A 21,495-nucleotide genomic window follows, 5' to 3' on the forward strand; every position below is an offset into this window, starting at 1 on the left:
ATTGAATATAATTGTTTTTATTAATTTATAAAACTTGTTTAAGAAGGATAGGGATAATTAGTTAACCTTAGTTGTATTAAAAAATTAATAATTATTCCCAAAGACAATATTTTTAAATTTTTAAATAAAAGTCGGGCTTAAACTATAAAATCTCAATGTAAAGGATTTTACCAGGAGAAATCTAAACTCAAGATGTCTGGTGAATTACATCTAAAGCCTGTACTTTCTTTTGCCGCGATCTTTAAAATTTTTCTCTTCGAGTAGTAAGAATGTTTATTCTTTGTAATACTCGTCAAATTTCGCGATGGAATCACAAGAATTTAAAGTCTGAACTTCGTATGTTAGATCAAATTCAACATGTTGGCATTGAACAACATTCGATCTGTTTTAATTCAGACATTCTCGAACTGTATACTTCCGAAGCGATTAAGACCAAAACCAGTGTTTTATTCGTGCGATGATAGAGCAACAAAAAGAATTCTTGTGGTAAATATTTTTTAGATATATTCGTTTTTAATAGGTTAATTTATTTATATTTATAAATTCTAGCCTGAATTTCCAACCCGACATCTCGTTTTGTACCGAAGAGGAAAAATACCTTCTACGAATTGATGTAATTATAATTATTTTTAATTATACACTTAAAATATTTTTAACATTTGTGTTTTTATATTTTTCAGCCTTCAAATTATTTATACAACCTTCTTTAATTTTTTATTATTAATTTAATTTGTTAGCTTTTAGTTTTATTGTTAGTGTTTCATATTTTGTTAAATGTTTAAAAAAATATATTGAAATATCATAGTTATTAAATATTACAATAACTAATTGTGTTTTTTGATTACTTAAACTAGCATTGTTTTTAAAATAATAAAATATTTGCGAAAAATGAAAACTTATTTATATTAGTTTAATTATTTAAAGTATTTTGGGTGGGGCCAAAACCGCCAAGGGTATAAAGCGAAGGTCGCGAATTCGTTTCCCCATCTCGCAAATAACTAATTAGCATTTTAAACGGCGAAAAAACGAAAAAAACGAAAAAATGACACCAAAAGTAAATTAACATAAGTATTTGGTGGGGTCACACATTACCGCCGATATCTCGGTTCGACCTTGTCCGATCGTGACCAAACTTGTTGATTTGATAGACCGAGGCTTAGTGGTTGTTGACAGGTGTCAGGCGTCGAGGTCAAAGATTATCTTCAAGGTGAAATTTGAAAACAAAAATATGTTTTTCGATTTTTCCAAGGACAAAAATGTTTGGAAAATATTTTGGGGGGGTGGGGGGTTGTTTTGGTGGCCATCTTGGCGGCCATCTTGGAAATAAAAGTGCTAAGTTTTAGTTTACTACTACTATCAGCCATTGGATACAGGGGGTTTAAAGGGGTACAGGGGGGTTTGGTACGACTGCCAGTTTTAGCTATTTTTGCGAGGAAAAGGGTACCACGGATATTCTCGCATTGGAAAGGGGGAGGGGAGTACCACGGTAATTATAACATGGGGAAAAAGGGGAGGTAGGGCCTTACTGAGGTGGTTCTACTTTGGGGAAAAGGGTACCATGGAAATTATCGCATGGGAAAAGGGGGAGGGGGCATTACGGGGGGAGGTCGACTATGGGGTTAAGGGTACCATGGAAATTATCGCATGGGAAAAAAGGGAGTGGGTCTTACTGCGGTGGTTCGACTATGGGGAAAAGGGTGCCACGGAAATTATCGCATGGGTAAAAAGGGTAGGGTGCCTTACTGCGGTGGTTTGACTACGGGGTAAAGGGTGGCACGGTAATTATCCCATGGGGAAAAGGGGTTAAGGGGCGTACTGGGGTGGAGTGCCTCGAAACACACAACTAGCTGAGGGCCCGCCTGTAAGGCGGGCTTCTCGGCTAGTCTCCATAATAAAACTCTAAGACCCTTTCGTCCAATTTTTTTTCCGCGACTCTAACGTGGCATCGCCGAAGGTATACCTAGCGCTTCGCCTTAATACTAGGTCATTGAGTATATTTTTGTAATTGAATTTGTTTTTTGAATTTCGGATCGGATTTCGCACTGGCTCGAATTTCGCACTGTAAATCGGGACTCCAGGACGAGCGTATTTTTATTTGTTCGTCATGAGAGTAAATCAGCCATTGGGCACAGGGGGTTTCAAGGAGTACAGAGGGGTTTGGGACACCCGCGAGTTTGAGTTATTTTTGCGGGGTAAAGGGTACCACGGAAATTCTCGCATGGTAAAAGGGGAGGGGAGTACCACGGTAACTATCACATGGGAAAAGGGGGGAGGGGGTGCCACGGTAATTATAACATGGGGAAAAGGGTGTAGGGGATATATACAAACATCAGATTTTATTTTTATAGATATAAATATATTGAATAAGATTATAATAATAAAAACAGGTATTAATTTAACAGCTTGTTTTCCAAAACCATATGAACCTTTTTAGCTAAAAAACAACTTTGAATTATTTTATTATCTGAACAATAAATATCAAACAATAATAGTTTTAAATGGCGGTATTTCTAATTTAAATTTCAACGTAAATTTAATCATTATCTCAATTTAAGCAATAAAATAGTACCCATTAAAATATTTAATCTTTCCAAAACGAAACATCATATATCATTTAATTTTTACGTTAATAAAATTATTATCCTACAAATTTATACTTAAAACGATAATAAACCCGTTATTAAATTATCTATGTTATTTTTATATTAAATTTTGTTGTATATTATTATTAATAAATCCGTTAATATTATCTATATCTTGCTATTTGACGCTACTACTATTGATAATATGGCAGCGCTAGCGCCATCTATTTTTATATACGTCGTTTAGTTTAGTCTTTATTTTTTTTAGTATGTCGTGTAGTCCTACTTCATTCCTAAAGTTTCGCTGGAAAAACTAATTTCGGCGAAATAACGGCGGTAAAATATTTGTTATCGGGTACTAAGCATATTAGCAGGATCTCAAGCAACCTTGGGTGCTCGGAAGTCTGGTTTCCACGCAAAATAGAGTAGTAGCACTCCGTAGCTTTGGCCATGGCCGCCATTGTGAGCGCGAATTTTTTATGAATAGGAAAAAGCATGGGTGACGTCGTGTGACGTAGCACTGCCATTACTATATAGCGAATCGAAAATAATATGTCTAAACACAAGCTTTTCGTCCTTGGGTAATGGGTACCCGGTTGTAGATTGGGCTGAAGGGCAGAAAAGACGTTTTTTAAGGAATATAATTTAAGGGTAATCGTGTAAAACTGCGCGCAAATATTAAAATAAGTTATTCCGCTGTGTTGCCGAAGGTTATCAAAATAAGTTACTTGTATTTCATAGCTTATGTAAATTGTAAATAATGAAAATGGTTCCTCACTCCTCAAGAGTCCTCAGTGGGTTAGGCCGCTGCCTGACCAAGGCTTAGTTTCAAATATTCAAACATAATAATACTCATATGCTGCTACGCATCCTCATAATAGAACAAAACTAAAAGGAAGTATTATTCTTGCGCCTACCTTTATTAATGAATTATGGCATATTTTGTAGTCGTAGAGGTATTTCTTATAGAAATTACGAGTCATTTTCTTTGTGGAGTAACTTACATATTTTCGCGGATAATTTACCCGCCGGCAAATTCCATTCTCTGGAGCACAGCCAACTTCGATCACGCGTACCGCGCTTTAGCGACCCCGTCAATCGCCTCGCATCTAATGATAGGGGCGCTACATATGACCAATAACCTACTATCACCAAAGGCGGGGAATACAAGTGAAATCGCGAAAAAAACATTTTCTTCAGTTTTCCACTTCTCTAATTAGAAAAAACAAGGTATAGTAAGTTAAACTATCTTTTCGCAATATATTTATGTATAATTCATAGTTTAAAAAAAATGTTACCTTATAAATATTTAATAAAGAAAAAGCGACGCGTTTTTTACGGGAAGGCGCCATATTAGAATACATAGTTTTGAAGGCTGTAGAGGTGTTTAGAGCGTTTTGATGCGTAAATAGTGTCTCTCTTAAAATTTATAAATCTTTAATAATAACAAATCTTTATTAATAGCATATATATATATATATATATATATATATATATATATATATATATATATAGCAAATTCACGAGTTTATAACCGTTCTTATGTAGTATTTTCTGTAAATCTAATTAGTTTTAAGAGTAATCTTAAAACTAATATAATTGAAGATAAAAGATGCTTAGGTACATCTTTGGAACTAAATAGGTAAAAGATAGATGGTCTGCAGCCTGCATTTCAAGGAGAATGATTTCTGTTCAGGTTTGTACCTTTATTATGGAAAAATGTTTCAGTCAGATAAAATTACAAACCGGCCCTTACTAAATATACAATATTATTCTAGGTTTAAAAACACGAAAGCTTAAAACTTGTTGAAACCTAAAATTATAATTTATTGCGCTTATAATATATTTTAACTTAACATTATTTAATTAATAATGTCAAAATAATATATTTACCCTGAAGTTACAGTGAATCTCCTTTTCACTTTTTGTTTTATTTATTTTTTTACATGTGTTTCAAGTATTAAACAATAATGCTATGTTGCTGGCAGCTAGGAGCAACAAACACAAGGAGAACGCAGCGAGCTGCGAGCCGTTAAACACGCTAACGAAGGGTTGTGTACGAATTTCATTGGACGAGCGTCACGAGCCTTTATGCTGAACGTTTTACGGGCGGGGGGGGGGAAGACAATTTCCGTATTTTCCCCTTCCGACGGCAGCAGGCGCTAAAGCCTCTAGCCAATGAATAACGTACACAAGAAAATCCACGACTTTTGACGGGTTGCGTTCTCCTTGTGTGGGGTGTTGTGTTTGTTGCTCCTAGCTGGCAGCATCTAGAGGATGTTCTTGGTTTCTGTTTAGCTCTTTTATAATTTATAAACACCGTTAAAAAATTAGAATCATTAAAAAATATTATACTTTTAGTTAAATATTAACCTACGTTCGGTTTCATTCAATGTTTTTTTTAAATTTATTTTAAACTAATTGTTTTTTGTGGATTTTTCCTATCTGACTAACGTTAAATTTTGGTCGTAGCGAAACCCTGGTGGAAAAATATATAGACGGTAAATTCAGGCGATTGACGGGGCCGCTAAAGCGTGATCGAAGTTGGCCGTGGCTGGAGACTCCTGGAACAGGGTTTCCACTCGACGGTCGAAATTTTCCCCTATTTTAGATGGGAAAATTCTATTTTACGATGGTCGAATGAATGGTTTTCTCCGCAAAATCTTTCCATAGGGGGTATTATCGTGACGTTATTAGAGAGGTTAAGAAAACGCTGAAAAAGATTAAGGTTAATTGGTATTACGTTATTGCGTATTAATATCAGCGCGAATAGCTTTGGGAGAGCTTAATTTTAATCGTATTTAAACCGGCGGACTGAAACACCGACTTAAAAGCACTTAAATTGTACGGGACCTAGCACGTAATATGTCGCGGATAAATAAATAATTGGATGGAAACTCAAATTTAAAAACATAACGAACTTGATTTAATACTGGTAACGCACATTGTTACACTACAAAAAATACTTAGGCGCACGTTGCCTACACCGCACAGTTGGGCTTTTTAAACAAATCTGACCAAAGGGCCGAGGAAAGCGCGCTGTACTCTCCCCTTTTTGGGGTTTCCCCCCTTTGGCGCCGTCTTGTCCGACCGTTGGGACGGCACAAAGATTCCACAACGTAGGAAAATTTCGGGGAAGCCCGCTCGCGTACAAATCGCTAGAGCCCAGGTGCTTTCCTCGCCTTCCACGCCAATCTACTTAGTGTTAAAAGTGACGGGTTTTTTTTTCCAACGCCATAAGCTCATAGAAAAAGTAAATGACACAGCAAATATACAAAAATACAAAATTAACACTCGGAATTAAAATACACTAAAATAGAAACAAAATACAAGTAATACACTGAAACCCAAAACCCAAATTACTTAATATATACAACTGATTATCTTTTAATTACATACAATTCGATTTTTAACAGCATGATAATTGATTTTGGTACCGATAGTTTTTAGTTTTTTAGAAAATGTTTTCGATAAGTATTGTTTCAGTAAGGTCCATAATTCAGATCAGTTAAGTACTTTTAGTATTTCTCACTCCGACGATTTTATAGACTATGACGGAATTCATAATGCCCTAATAGAAGCTCCCTTAGATGATGAGAGTAAAGCAGTTTTAGGTTCTTTAATTTCTAAGTATAAGTCCATTTTTTCTACTCGGCCAGGTCTTACGAGTGTGTGTCAGCAGTCAGCACTATATTGAACTTGAAGACGACCAATGTAACGAATATTTTTCAATACGTTACCCCTCCTTTAGATTTTGTTAGGGAAACAATTATTTTACGTCCCTCGGCATCTCCACATGGCCGCGTTGGATAGTTTGTAGGAATGGGAAGAAGTTAGCGAAAGGTCAAAAGAGGGATCCAACGTGTTTCCATTGTTACTACTCTGCTAAAAGGAACCTCTATAGATGCCCGAAATTGCCCTCCTGTCAACCCAGGCACTGATTTATAGTTTTACGATCGTCTTTAGAATCGACGGTGAATAGCGTATAGTGTGCATGCCACGTGTATTTATTATTGAACTCGAACCTTTGCCAGATTTTCTCGACCAATGCTTACAATTATAGTAGTGCGCCTCGATATTATTGTTTGGTGTAATTGTCACCGAATGTGTGCGCGTCTTGTGATCTCAAGAAATTGAAACACATGTGAAACACATGGGCGCTTGAAATAAAGCCCTACGTTGAAATTTGGTGATTGGTCAAATCATAGTGTCCCTCCACGTGACAGCCCGTCATAGTAATTCGATTGGGTAACGAAAAAACCAGGATGGACCCAAAAAGTCACGTGGTTTATACAACAAAACTGGGAGACAAGAAGAGAAGAGGAACCGTATCTCCGAACCGAAAGTAAAGGACGATCTTAAAACACCGCTCCGGATGACCTTAAGAAAAGGAACATAGTTTTCGCGCTGGTCGCAATCTATGGATGTCTCCAGCCAATTGATCAGTTATCGCCGGACCATGGTTTTCCTCTGCCGATCACCACCACGACATCGTAGACGATAGTAGTAGCTTCACCTTATCTCCAACGTCTCAAGCCTTCAACTCGTCTCTTCAACTCTACGAACTCTCTCCTCGCATCTTCCTTTTTCATTTTATTTTCAAGTCTTGAGACCGACGATAATCAAGAATAGTGATGAGTACTTTTTATATGGCGCAATTAGTGTATATAGTAGACCGCGGATTTTTAGTAGTCTGGCATTGGTCGAGTGCATGCTGCATGTAGTTATTTTGGGGGTCATGTATATTAATCTAGTAGTATTTTATTTGTTAGCGGTATTGTTTGGTTTTTATTTAGTAGTTCGATTCGAAATGTTTGTCAATAGTAATTTTAGAAGTTGATCATTAAATCAGAATCTGGGTATGGCAAAACAACTTGTCATTATTTAATAATTCATTAGCGTCCTTACGAACCATTTTAATCTAGGAGCATAGTGGTAGTATATGTCAACGCTAGGCACCTATAGGCCTATAGTAGTAGTAGAAAAGCGTCGCATATTGATCCGTCGGAAACCCTAATTTCCTATGGAAGCCCCATGTTTGCACCCCTTGTTTCCGTAAGAAATACAAATCCTATCATTTCTATTGGATGCTAGTTGAAATCGGAAATTAGGTACCCTATAAAACGCTAGGACCCTGAGAGCGAAACACCATTCGAGCCGAACAGAACTACAAGACCTCTGCCACCAGAACCAACCAATATGTAAGTATATTCTCTAAAATATTTAGTGTCTTTTACGTTCGCATATACGCGAGATAATTACAAAATATCTTTTACAGAATGGATACTGTTGTTGTTTTCCCCTTATCATCAGAAAAGGTCGTTGAAGTCACGCCGTTGTGCGAGATACGACTTGGCCTGAGGGACAGCGCTACGGGCATTACCTTATCGGAGCTTGAATTCAGTCAAATTTGCAACAAGAAGGAAGAGATTTTATGTTTCTTGGATGATGACTCTGCTCAGACCTATTCTTGGTTCATCGCTGGATCAGAGTCCAAACGCGTCGAGCTTCGTATGTATCAGAACCGAAAGATTTTGGACATTCGAGAGATGTACCCCGGGACTGGAGTACACTTAGGAAAGCTTCTACCCAGCAAGAGAGGTTTTGCAGTAGGACTTCATCTAAGTAAAACTCTTTTCAACGTTAGCGACGAGGTGAAGACTTACCTGAGTGAAGTAATCAGAGTTCGGAAACTTATAATGAAGAATATTCATGAACAACTGCGTGCCGGAATTAGTTACTGTTATGGTTGTGATATTGCCCACCCTTCCCAGCTACAACACGATTGTCTTAACGAGTGGGATATGCGGGTTGAAACGAACTATGTTTTAGCAGTCGAGAAATTAAACTAAGAAGAGATCGGTAAAACATATTCATTCAAAACATTTTTAAATGATGTATTTTGTAAAAGAATGATTAATCAAATTGTATGTACTGCTAAAAGAGATTTGATGTAATAAATAGAACTTGATTTGTAAAAATTTTGTCATTCTTAAAAATGGATTTCACCTTACAGCACCCTTTCAATGGGCTCATCGTTGGTCCGGAAAATCTTTCTTCGTAGCTAACCTTATCAAAAATAAAAATATTTGTATTTCACCCCCACCAGAGAGAATAATATGGTGTTATACGGAATATCAACCCAAACTATTTAACACGGTATTAGACCATACACCTACGGTTGAATTTCACGAGGGAATACTTGACGTTAACATTTTGGATCCTAACGTAAACTTTTTTGTCATTCTCGATGATTTACTTTGCGAAATTTCTAATAACAAAGAAGTTACGAATTTATTTATCCGAGGGTCCCATCACAAGAATACGTCAGTTTTCATTTTAATGCAAAATTTATATTACCCTGGAAAGGAAATTAGGACTTTAAACTTGAACTCACACTACTTGATAATATTTAAGTCTCCACGAGATAAGTCAGCGATTTTCCATTTGGCGCGTCAGATTTCACCTACTAACAGTAAATACGTCATCGACGCGTTTCATCAAGCGACGGTCAGAAATTTCGGATATTTATGGATTGATTTAAAGCCAACCACATCAGATCAGCATAGACTACGAACCGGACTACTACCCGGAGAAGAGGCTGCCGTTTTTATTCCTAAATAAATCATGTCTAAGAGAATACATGATCATCGGGACTTTTTGAAGTTCCTTACCACGTGCAATTCTTGTCAAAGGAACGCTTCTATCAAATACGCTAATAATGACGCGATCAAGGCGATTGCGGAATGCTGTATAAATGTGTTACATGGGAACGTGAAACTGACAGATGAACAGAAGAAGCGGTTGAAGAAGCATTGTAGCAATTTACGGAAGCTATCACGAGCCAATACCACAGCGAAACGAAGGAAGATTTTGGTACAAAAAGGTGGATTTCTACCTCTACTGTTAGCACCACTTCTTTCTATCGTGAGTAGCGCAGCCGGCGCGGCAATTAGTCGCGCAATCAACAATGGCTAGGAAAATGATATTAGTCCCAGAAGAAGTTTACAAGCGTTTGAACTCTCATCCAAAAATTGAACTTAACGGTAATCAGGATACAAAGACCGTTTTGAATAATCATAAACTAAATCAGTCACATAAAGTAGAAATGTATAACCATATATTACAACGGAATATTAACAAAAGAACTAAGAAAAAATCTGTCGAACAACCAAAGAAGAAGAAAGATTGGTTTTCGGAAATAGCACTAACGATTCCAGATTCGCACCTCAAACCGGCCATTGCTTTGTATAAGTGGATTGAAAATAACACTAAAATTGAATGGTCTTCCAGCGGCGAACTTTGTATAGAGGACGCCCAATCGTCGGATCCAATATCATGGACATCTTACACGAGACTGTTAAAGGATATAGATTCAAACCGAAACACGATACTGTTGGCATTGACCACTTTTACGAATTACTTACTAAAGAAAATGTTCCCAAGACACTTGTAAAAAATAAATTTCCTTTTGATACCGAAACTGATTCTCTTACCGACATATTAAACGAATCAACAGATGAATCCCCTTTTGACGTATTACCTTATAGTCCTCAATCTATGGATGGTGATGGATTACCTAATTGGATATCGTTGAAATAAATATAAACAATATTTATTTTCTTTTTCTTTCACATACGAAATACAAGTCACCATGGAAGGTTGCGTTGAATCTCCTCCCGCTGGTATCTTAGCATCGTTATCCGTGTCGTACTTTAAATCTCCGAAAGTCATTACAGCATTTTTACTTTTATTTATTATTATTGTTTTTGAACTCTTTGATTTCTTGTACTGGTATCACGAACGGAAAATGAACTGCACGAGCAATGCACAATCTTGAAAAATATACTTTAATGTAAAGGATCCTGGAAGTTACGGTGGTGTGCAAGGCCTTTATCGCGCAGCCAAAGCAAAGGGTCTGAAGGTTTCCATAAAAGACATTAAGGAATTTTTAAAAGGACAAGATACCTATACACTTCACAAACCGATTAGACAGCATTTTCGACGAAACAGAACGATAGTGTATGGAATAGACGAACAATGGCAACTCGACCTAGCAGACCTGCAAGACATCAAACCACACAATAAAGGTTTCCGATATCTTTTATGTTGTATTGATATATTTAGTAAATACGCTTTTGCGGTAGCCACAAAAGACAAGAAAGGGTCAACGATAGTTGAGGCGTTAAAAGCGATTTTAGAATCGGGAAGAAAACCGAAGATTGTTCAAACTGATCACGGTAATGAGCTTCTTTGCAAAGAGGTTCAACGAGAATTGAAACGTAGAGGAATCAAGTTTTTCGCAACGCATTCCGAAGTAAAATCGAGTGTCATCGAACGTTTCAATCGCGCATGTACCGTTATTTCACCAAAAACAATACGCATAAATATATCGACGTACTACCGGATTTATTGGATTCTTATAACAACAACTTCCATAGATCTATAAAATGTAAGCCCGTTGAAGTAACAAGCGGAAATTCGAAACAGATATGGGATAATTTATATGGGAAAATTGATTTTTCACCTCCTGTCAAGTTTCATTTTGAAATAGGCGACTTAGTTCGAATCAGCAAAAATAAAAGAACTTTCGAAAAGGGATATAAAGCTAACTTCACCGAGGAATTATTCAAAGTAGTAGAGCGAATGCCGAGAGACCCACCGGTATATAAACTTGAAGATTTGAACTCCGAGCTCATTTTGGGAGTTTTATACAAAGAGGAAATACAGAAAATAGGGAAGGACCTCAACAACTGTATATTTAAAATAGATAAAGTTTTAAAGAGGAGGACAAAACCTGACGGAACTAAAGAATTTATCGTGCGTTGGCGTGGTTACGGCTCCGATTTCGATTCTTGGGTCCAAGAAATCATGACACAATGAGTTTATATTACTCTCCCCTCGGACTCTTCCATGCACTTTTTTAAAAATAACACTATAAGTAAGTTCAGAACGTATTTACTGGAACCGGTAAATCTCGATGGTGCTTACGAAGTTGGTCTTGCTGAAATCAGTTATCCGAGAACTTGGAATAACGTTGAAGAAGAGTGCGTAGTTAGAATTTGGAAAACAATTTCGGAAGAATCAAAAGGAAAACTAAAAAAACAAATGAAACAGGTTTTTACTCTGACTAACCACGTCAAAAGGGATCTCAGCGGAATAACGGATTTCGTAAATATCGTAATACCGCCAGGGTATTATGGAGTCGAAGATTTACTAGAAATTCTGTCGGTTGACGATTTCGGTCAAAATATAAGTTCTAGAGTCAAGTTTCTTTATAACAAACCAAATCGCAGGGTTGTGGTTACATTAGAGGAGATGAACCAAATACATTTCCCCCACGAAATTGCCTCTATATTAGGGTTAACGAGAAACCCTGGAGAAGATGTAACTGTTGACTCCTCCATGACTGCGCCTTTCAGCTGCGACATGGACGCGGGTTTACATTCCCTGTTCGTCTACTCGGATATCGTTCAAAACCGATCGGTCGGTGACTCTGACGTTCCCCTTTTACGAATTATAAGTATTCAAGGGAAAGATGGCGATATTAATGAGAATGAGTTTTCGAGACCTCATTATATGCCAATAGCGAAAAACAATTTTCAAACGATTGAAATTAATATTATGACTGAAATAGGCCGTCCGGTACATTTTGAACGAGGAAAAGTGCACGTTACGTTACACTTTAGACCACGAAGAACTTGGACTTCCCTATAAAAACCTAAGGAAAATCAGATTTATCTTCATTTACGACGAGAACGTCAAAGAAGAAACATGCCGGCTCATAATTTAGATTACGTTTCCGTAAGCGACTTTCAAAATTATTACTTGAATCAAATTGGACACGGATCTATTCCTGTATATCGGGGTGTCGCTGTTCAAAGGGGGTATGGGCTCGGAAGTATATTGGCTTCAGCATTTCGATCTGCCATGCCCATCTTAAAAAAGGGTGCTTCTTTTTTAGGACGGAAATTTTTAAACACAGGTGCTAAAATCGCTTCAGACATCTCCGGCGGAGTATCACTCAAAGAGGCTTTAAAAACTAGGGGGAAAGAAGCGGGGAAAGAAACTTTGAGAAGAGCCGCTGAGCATGTGTAAGTTATCACCGGTAATGGTAAAAGGAAACGAAAAGCGTCCAAAATAATCAGTTCAGTTCGAACCAAGCGTAAGAGAAGATCTGCACGCCCAAGCTCCGATATTTTTTCATAATGTCACTCGCTCACCCCAGCTCTCAAAACAGCATTAGCGTACTGTATACTCAAACTGGAATAATAGGAAGTCCGTTGGTTAGAATATAACCCTACATCAAACGTTAATGAAAATCAGACGATAACTTTCTCCATCGCCGGAAACTCGGAAACCTACATTGATTTGAAAAAAAAAACGCTTATTCAAGTTCAAGTTAAAATCGTAAAACCGGATGGATCTTTACCTTTAGACGAAAATATCACCGCAAAAACACCCGCGGACAAAGTTGGACCGGAAAATTTATTTTTGCACACCCTCTTCGGAGAAGTTCACGTCTCATTGGGAGACAGATCAGTTACCTCAACAGTACCCTTACAAGAGCATGATCCAAACTCTTTTGACATTTGGTGGACCAGCTAAAAAGAGTTTCTTAACGGGTGCACTCTTCTACAAAGACGAAGCGGGAATATTTGATGGATTTTTTAATAACAATGGATTCAAGAATCGTGCAAAATTTGCTCAAGAAGGGGTAATAGATATGATTGGAGTGGTACACGCTGATATTTGCCATCAAAATCGATTTATTCCTAACATGATCGACGTGAATTTTAAGTTTATTAAAAGCCCTAATGAATTCTGTTTACACACGGATGGTACGAAATGCAAAGTCGTTTTTACCCACGCGTCAATGTTCATTAGAAAAGTTAAATTGACACCCGAGATAATGCTTGCGCATGCTAAGACGATGGAATTGACCAACATGAAATTATCATTTACGAGAACAGAATGCAATTCTTTTTCCATTTCCAGCGGAAACAAGATAGCTGTCAAGGACAATTTATATAGCGGTCAACTACCAAATAAAGTAGTCATTGGTTTAGTCGACCAGAATGCCTTTTTAGGTGATTTCAAAATGTCTCCGTTCAACTTCCAAAATTTCTCGCTGACTCAAATAGCTTTATACGTTGACGGGAGTAGTGTCCCCCAGAAGCCTTTAATCCCAAACTTCAAAGAAAACCTTTTTATGCGCTCTTACGCTAATCAATTCAAAAAACTGGTCAATGGAATATTGACGAAGGCAATTTTATTGGACGTGATGAATTTGCCAATGGAAACGCTCTTTTCGTATTTGATTTAACCCCGGATCTCAACGGAAGCTCAACCGAATGTTTCAACCTTTTAAAGAATGGGAGCGTTCGCCTAGAATTAATCTTCGGGGAAGCGTTACCGTCAACGGTTAGCGTTGTATACTATTCGGAATATCAATCATTGGTTGAAATAGACAAAAACAGAGCGGTTTTATTCGATCAAAGCTCATAATGGACTCGCGTCAACTCGAAAGAATCCTGAAGCGTGACCCGTACGTCAAGAATATATTCAGGGGAATCTACCCCGCAGATAAGCTACCCAAAATCGTCAAATCGTTGCCCTCGCTATACATCGTCAACACCGACACATCGAAAAGGCAAGGACTACTATCTATATTTCCAGGAAAAAGAACACCGATTTCTCGAAAGCTACAGAAACCCCCCTGATTTATTTAAATTTAACGATTTTGTAGAACGCAACAGTTTATGTGACGATGATAAAAAGAGGGACATTTTTTCATGGGTGAATTCAATACAAAAGGAATCTCAAATATATGTTGGATTGAAACAATTGTACAAAGGTGTTTTCACTAGTACGAGGGAAGACAATGTATATGATAAACACAAATCTATATTCTTGTCTAGTTTAATTGACATCGTTCAAAAAGATAGTGATAATTTTGTTGAATTAACTGATGTTGAAAAAGAAACTGGTGTTAAAAATTTTATTTTTCCCCTGTACAACAGTTTAATGTTGAATGCTAGAAGCGTAACGAGGGAAGATGTTGAAGAGAAAAATTCCGGGATAGAAAATAGTAATATTTTATATTATGTCAGTGGTACGGTGATTAATAAACTGTTGAAACCTTCTAAATCCAATGAGAGTCAAAAAATAGGAGCAGCGCTGAGAGAAATGGAAACTGAAAATATTGATAACAAACTGGGAGACTGGATTGACCAACAAAATAGAAATGGACTGAAATATCCAAACCAAGAAGGATTTCAGTTGTTCCAGAAGATTTACAGTCATATATCAAAGTATTACAATGACCAGTACGTGTCTAAGAAAAAGGTGAAAACGATTAACTCCATAAAAGCGGACAAGTATTTGGAAAATTTGTGGAAAAACATTTGCAAACAAGCAGAAGTTACTCCAGAACAAGGGGAACCCATTTTTCAAGTCATCCTAGCTACTTCATTAAATACTGCCGGCAATGGCCACACGAAGAAATTGAGAAATAATTTGAAATGCCAAGCAAGAACGAAGCGCTTGCAAACTAAATTCAACTCAAAAGAAAACACACGTGCAAAAGTAGAAGTCGTTGTCAAAAATTAAATAAGTACAAAACTAAAATTAAAAAAGTGATTTTAAATTGTGATAAGGGTTCACTATTTTGGAATAAATTTTTTAATTGTGATAAGGTTAAAGGGTTCACTATTTTGGAATAAAATTTTTAATTGTGATAAGGTTTACTGTTTTGAAATAAAATTTTTAATTAACGTGTTTCTGTATTTCCTCCAACGGATTTTACAAGAATATTTCCATCGTGTAGCGTTTGTAATCTAAGGCTATTACGTGAATACTGATACACCGTTGGCTTCGAACCAGCCTTGCACGCCTGCCGGTGTTTGCTAAAAAGCTGCTCCACAGGGTCTTGGTTAAACCTTGCTGTTAGAACAAACTTTGCTACCCGCTCAAGTAAAAATGGTATAATTTCCAGCATGGCATACGCTTTAAGTAAATAAAAATTAACGTTAGATAATAATGCATTTTAGCGCACTCGACCAAAATTAACTTACTAGTTTGTCGTAGCCCAGATAACGTTAGAGATAAGGGAGGCGATCTACCGATAAGGGGCCCCTGCGGGCGGGGGAAACGGGGGTGAAACGGGCCCCCATTTTGCGGCAATATTCGGCGGGGTCAAAAGGTTAGCTGATTTACGATGTTAGATGATTTACGATGTTACCATGGGTCAATAGGTTATCTGCCCCTATGGCGGTGTGGACAACGATGTTATGCAAACAGCCGTTAAATAGGGGAAATGGGGGTGAAACAGGCCCCCGTAGGGGTCCCATTTTGCGTACATTTTCGGCAGGTCAAAAGGTCAATAGCTGGAGGCACCCCATTTTAGGGTCAATAGGTTAGATGATTTACGATGTTACCATGGGTCAATAGGTTATATGCCCCTATTTCGCAGGTGGTGTGGACTGACACGATGTTATGCAAACAGCCGTTAAATAGTTTCCGGGGCCAAACCGGTGAATGTCGGGCCTAGGGCACCTGTCTTTCGAGTTGGTAATAAATAGGGTTTTCGCCGACAAACACTTTCAAACACTTTCGGGTCCCTAAGGGTTGTAAAAGGGTACCGTAAAATAGCGGGCGGTCATCGGTAAAAGTGTTTTGGAAAAAAAGAGCAGAGTGTATACAAATTATAAGGTTTTATTTATACAGTCAAAGTTACAGTACATTAAGCGGATGAAAAAAAAACGTTTAAAGATAAAACAATTTAGTTTTAATATATTTATGGTTTGTAGATAACATAGCGAACAAATTGTACAAGTTAAATACGCAAAACATATTTTGGTTGGCAACTGTTTCTTTAAAATCTTCAATAATTTTAAATGCTGTTACGTAATTGGACGCGTAGCGGACAACGGTATCATACCTTTCATGTTCAACGGATATAAATAAATTGTTGGGTGCGCATGGTTCTTTATACAATATTTCGTAAATTTTACGATAATTATCGGTTATGACGTAACTCATTAATTCAAAGAGTTTTTGGTTCACTTTAAGGAGTTGAATGTGCGAATTAATGAAATATTTGAGTCTGTCCAATTCTCGAGTTTCCGGCGCTTTGATTACCACCGACGCTTCGGATATCGTACTTTGCAAGGTTAATTCTTTTTGGTCAGACATGGCAGCGGTCACTAGCGCATCAGATAGCGGGAACGGTGATCGAAAGGGGAGCCTTTGTGGATCATTTATTTGTTCCCAGTGGCCGTATAAATCATCCCAGGCGCGCGAAGACATCTCAAAGACCTGGTGTGTGATTTTATTGCATAGAGCTACAGATATATCGAGTTCAGACGTAAACCCCGTAGTAACGAAAAGCTCGGATGAAAGTGAATACCGAGGGTTAACTTTCCGCTGAGTCGGATCAAATTTAGACATTTTAGTAGGCCCTGGAACGTTATCTACACAGCTTCGTTTAGACATGATGCTCGAGAAACGGTTTGTAGTGTACTGCCGATGGATGACGGGGGTGAATGTCTTATATATAGATAATAATTTGATGACGTAATCAGGATGACGTAATGGGTTGACTCAATGACTCACGCGATTAGTCAAATTTTGCGGTGTTATGTGTATAGCGACGGCCATATTGGTAAACCAAAGAGATAGAAATTCTACAAGTCCCATTAAAAGTAAAATCAACGCGATTAGTAATGCGTTTTTAGGATTGTTCGCGATAAGCCGACTAACGGGAGAGGCGGGATCGTCCCTATTCGGTAGGGCTGGTGGAATCATCTGACATGATGTTATGCAAACAGCCAGTAGCTATAAACCCGAGTAATTGCCCCCCTACGGCATCTGTCAAACACTTTTCTCCACGTGCGAGTGGTGTTATGAAATAAATCCAAATAGTTCAATGGGTCGAGCCTTTTGTGTATCTATTCATAACTATTTTCACCGACAAACACTTTCCCCTTGTAACATTATTTTCAAACACTTTCACGATGCGCAAAGCTATCTGTCTTACGGAATATCGGCCCTAAGGGGTAAAGGGTAGCTAGAGAATGGCCCTTACCCCCAGCGCGTAAAATAGACACAGCGGGTGTCTCCTCTCGCTAGCTAAAAGTGTCGTTTTTACATCAGGTGTGGATTCTTCGCGCTAAAATGGTTATAACAAACGATTGTTCCCACCAAAAATGTAAAATCCATCTCCGCTGTTCTCGGATGAGGACGTAGCCATGTAAGTTTTTATCAATTTTTATTTTTTTAGCTTGGTGCTCTATTCCAAAATTAAATGGTAACCACGTATGCGTAACAATTTCAATATGCAAGATACTCGAGAATGGTAAAATAGTCTATATTTAAATTTAAAGTGCGAAAACTATATTTGTATAGTCGAAATGTATTTTAACGTATTAAAATAAAAATTCATCTTTCTGACAAGAGTCTTACCCATCATACATACACCATCTAATCTGGAATCTATGTTTAACAATTGGAGGAATTCGTGTTTACGATAGGTTCTTTTTAAACGTAACTTAGTACATTAATTGAGTATTTTGAAATATTTTAATATCGGAATTTTTTTTGATGTATTAAAAGTAGAGTTAAGATGCTTTTATAATATTTTCTATGTATTTGCATATCTGAACTTGCGGTTCAATTTTGGGTACATGAACCACTTACACGCTAATTATATTAAAATGAAGTTTAAAAATATTTCCATTTGACCGAGTCCCTCTTTTTATATCCGCAAAGTACTGAACGATTCTATCTTATGGATTTAAATAGTTATAACAATCATATCTATTAGTACAATTACAACATTTGAGAAAGACACTTTTCCCATTGTGAAAGTGGAATACAAAATAAGAATCACTTCAATTTAAAACGCACTTTAAATTTAAGTATAGACTATTTTACCATTCTCGAGTAACTCTTTTTTTTTCTTTAAAAGCTGAAGAAATATTAGAAACGGCATCAGTGATCAATTAATTGTTTCCGAGTATGACAGACGATTTTTGATATTAAAGAGTCATTTTTCAAAAGTAAGATTGTTTTCGGTTATTTTTTTTAAAGCTAGCTTAGAAATCACATTATTTTTATATATAATTATTTAGTTGTAATGTTAATTCTTAATTACTGGTAGCCTTCACTAGAAACTATTATAAGAATTATATATGAATTTATAACCAAGCGTGTATTTACCACTAGTGAATGCAATATCAGTCGAAGAATTGAAGAAAGACGGAATCACGTCATTATTAAGAACTGGTGACTACTTCTGTATATATTGTGACGGTTCAGTTTTTCATGTTCCAACTGTCGGAGGGCTAGCATGGTACTGTGACGGATACTCAATCGGTTTGAAGTACCGTAAAGCTGTTTATTTCCAATCTAAAAGAATTCTAAGTATAAGAATTCCTCCAGGTGTATTAAAAGCGTTACCACGCATATATTTGTGTGTAAATTGTGATATGTTAGGCACTAAGAGAGCAGCCAATTTGTCATATTGCGAAGTAACTGGTGGATGTTGTGTATTTCCAAAAATTTAAAAATAATAATATTATGTGTGTTTTTCTATTATTTTTCCACCTATATTTGGCGTATTGAAAGCTATTTTAACGTATTAAACGTAGAGTCAGGGGGTTTTTATAGTATTTTACTACCTATATTTACATTTTGGAAAGCTATTTAAACGTATTGAACGTACAGAGTATTTTGCATTATTTATGGTAATAAAAGGTAATTATTGTAGAAAATAAAAGATATTTTAATTAAAACATTTCGGTGATCTATTCCAAAATTAAATGGTAACCCCGTATGCGTAACAATTTCAATATGCAAGATACTCGAGAATGGTAAAATAGTCTATATTTAAAGTTAAAATGCGAAAACTATATTTGTAGTGTTCAATTTAAAAGAAAATTACTTCAGCTTTTAAATTAGATTTTTTTTGTGTATCTACCCTATATCATTTACATATTATTTTTTTATTCTAATTTAACCATCACTTTAAAAACGTTGCACGTCTGAATAGCTGTGTAGAGTACTATTAACAGAGATAAATATTTCTGGGTTCAGTTAATGTGATGATTCGAGTGAAAAATTTGCATATGTTAAAGTTATTGGATTGAAGGAAACTTCAGTGTTTTCAGAGTGATAATTAAGGGAAGTTACCTTACAATATAGTTGAAAATTATCTTTTTAAGTCTGTGATCACCTATTGATTATGTTAGGAAGTAAAAAAATTTCATTTAGCAAGCTTTTCTTCAATTTCGGTATCCACCCTGTATCATTTAAAAGCTCAAGCATTGTTTTTATCAAGTTAATTTTAAACATATCTTAAAACAAGCTTCCCTAAGTCTGACTAGCTCTGTAGGGTAATAATAAAATAGCTAAATATTTTTTGGGTTTAATAATTGTGATGCTTAGTGAAAATTTTCCATATATTACAGTTGGCTAATTATTTTTTTCACCTGCTACCATTCTCAACGGGTGAACATAGAATAACAAAGATAATTGTCCAATATATTTAAAGCCAACTTTCCTTACATTTCACTATGAAAAAACTGAAGCTTCTTTCAATGCGATAACTTTATTACATGCATTTTTTCCAGAATTACAATTATTTAATCGAAAAAAATATGTAACCACCCTAGAATTAACCAACACAGGTATTCAGAAGAGATGGTGTTCAATTTAAAAAAATTACTTTTTATGGATCCACCCTATATCAGTTATATAAAACCTGAAATTATTTATTTTTTTGAATTCTAATTTAACCATCACTTTAAAAACGGTAACTTCCCTTAAATTTCAAACTGAAAACACTAAAGTTTCATGCAATCCAATAACTTTGACTTTTGAAAATTTTTCACTCAGAATCATCACATTAAATGGGAGCCACTCTGTATCGTAAAATTAAAAACTCAAGCATTGTTTTTATCAAGTTAATTTTAAACATATCTTAAAACACGCTTCCCTAAGTCTGACTAGCTCTGTAGGTTAATAATAAAATAGCTAAATATTTTTTGGGAGTCAATAATTTTGATTCTGAGTGAAATATTTGCATATATTACAGTATTAGTTTGGCTAATTAATTTTTTTTCATCTGCTACCATACTCAATGGGTAATTTTCCATTATATTTAAAGCCAACTTCCCTTACATTTCACTATGAAAACACTGAAGCTTCTTTCAATGCGATAACTTAATGACATGCAATTTTTTTGCCCAGAATTACAATAATTGAATCGAAAAATTATCCAACTCGGCTTATTACTGGGATAATACAGAAATATAAATTACTTGATCAAAACGTTTTACGAATAATTTTGAGAGCTTTATCTATTGACTAAAAGTTAACCATCCCCGACCTCAAAGGTGGTATCACGCTTAGATAGAAGACCCGATATGTTCGCGAATTCCGACAACGACCATAATTTCAAACTATGTTTTTTTATATTTTTTATTTCTTTCTTTCATTTTGTTTAATTATATATATTTAAAATTGAAGCTGAAACAAATTTTAACATGACTTTGGTTTCCCATAAGACATGCTACCCTCCCCACCTCACCGTCTTGCGCGCGTGCTCTGATTTCCCCTGGGGGGACGTGGTCTGGGGCGCGGATTTCTCGGGGGGGGGGCGCGGTCGGGGGGCGCGTCGCGGTTAATTTAAAAATCAAATGAAAACATAGATTTAAGTGTTTTGCGCGGTTAATTTGAATTTGAAACATGGATTTGAGTGTTTTGACGTCATAGAATATTCGTTGTTAAAGTAACGTAGAATGGAAATATTTTTAAACTTTATTTTAATATCATTGTAGTACTTAAATATGCTTGGCACTTGACCCTATATCACGAGTATTTCTTAAAACGACTATACATTTAAACTCTA

This window comes from Leiobunum rupestre, chromosome 9 (genome assembly GCF_980474605.1).
Source record: "Leiobunum rupestre chromosome 9, qqLeiRupe1.1.hap1, whole genome shotgun sequence".
Taxonomy (NCBI): domain Eukaryota; kingdom Metazoa; phylum Arthropoda; class Arachnida; order Opiliones; family Sclerosomatidae; genus Leiobunum; species Leiobunum rupestre.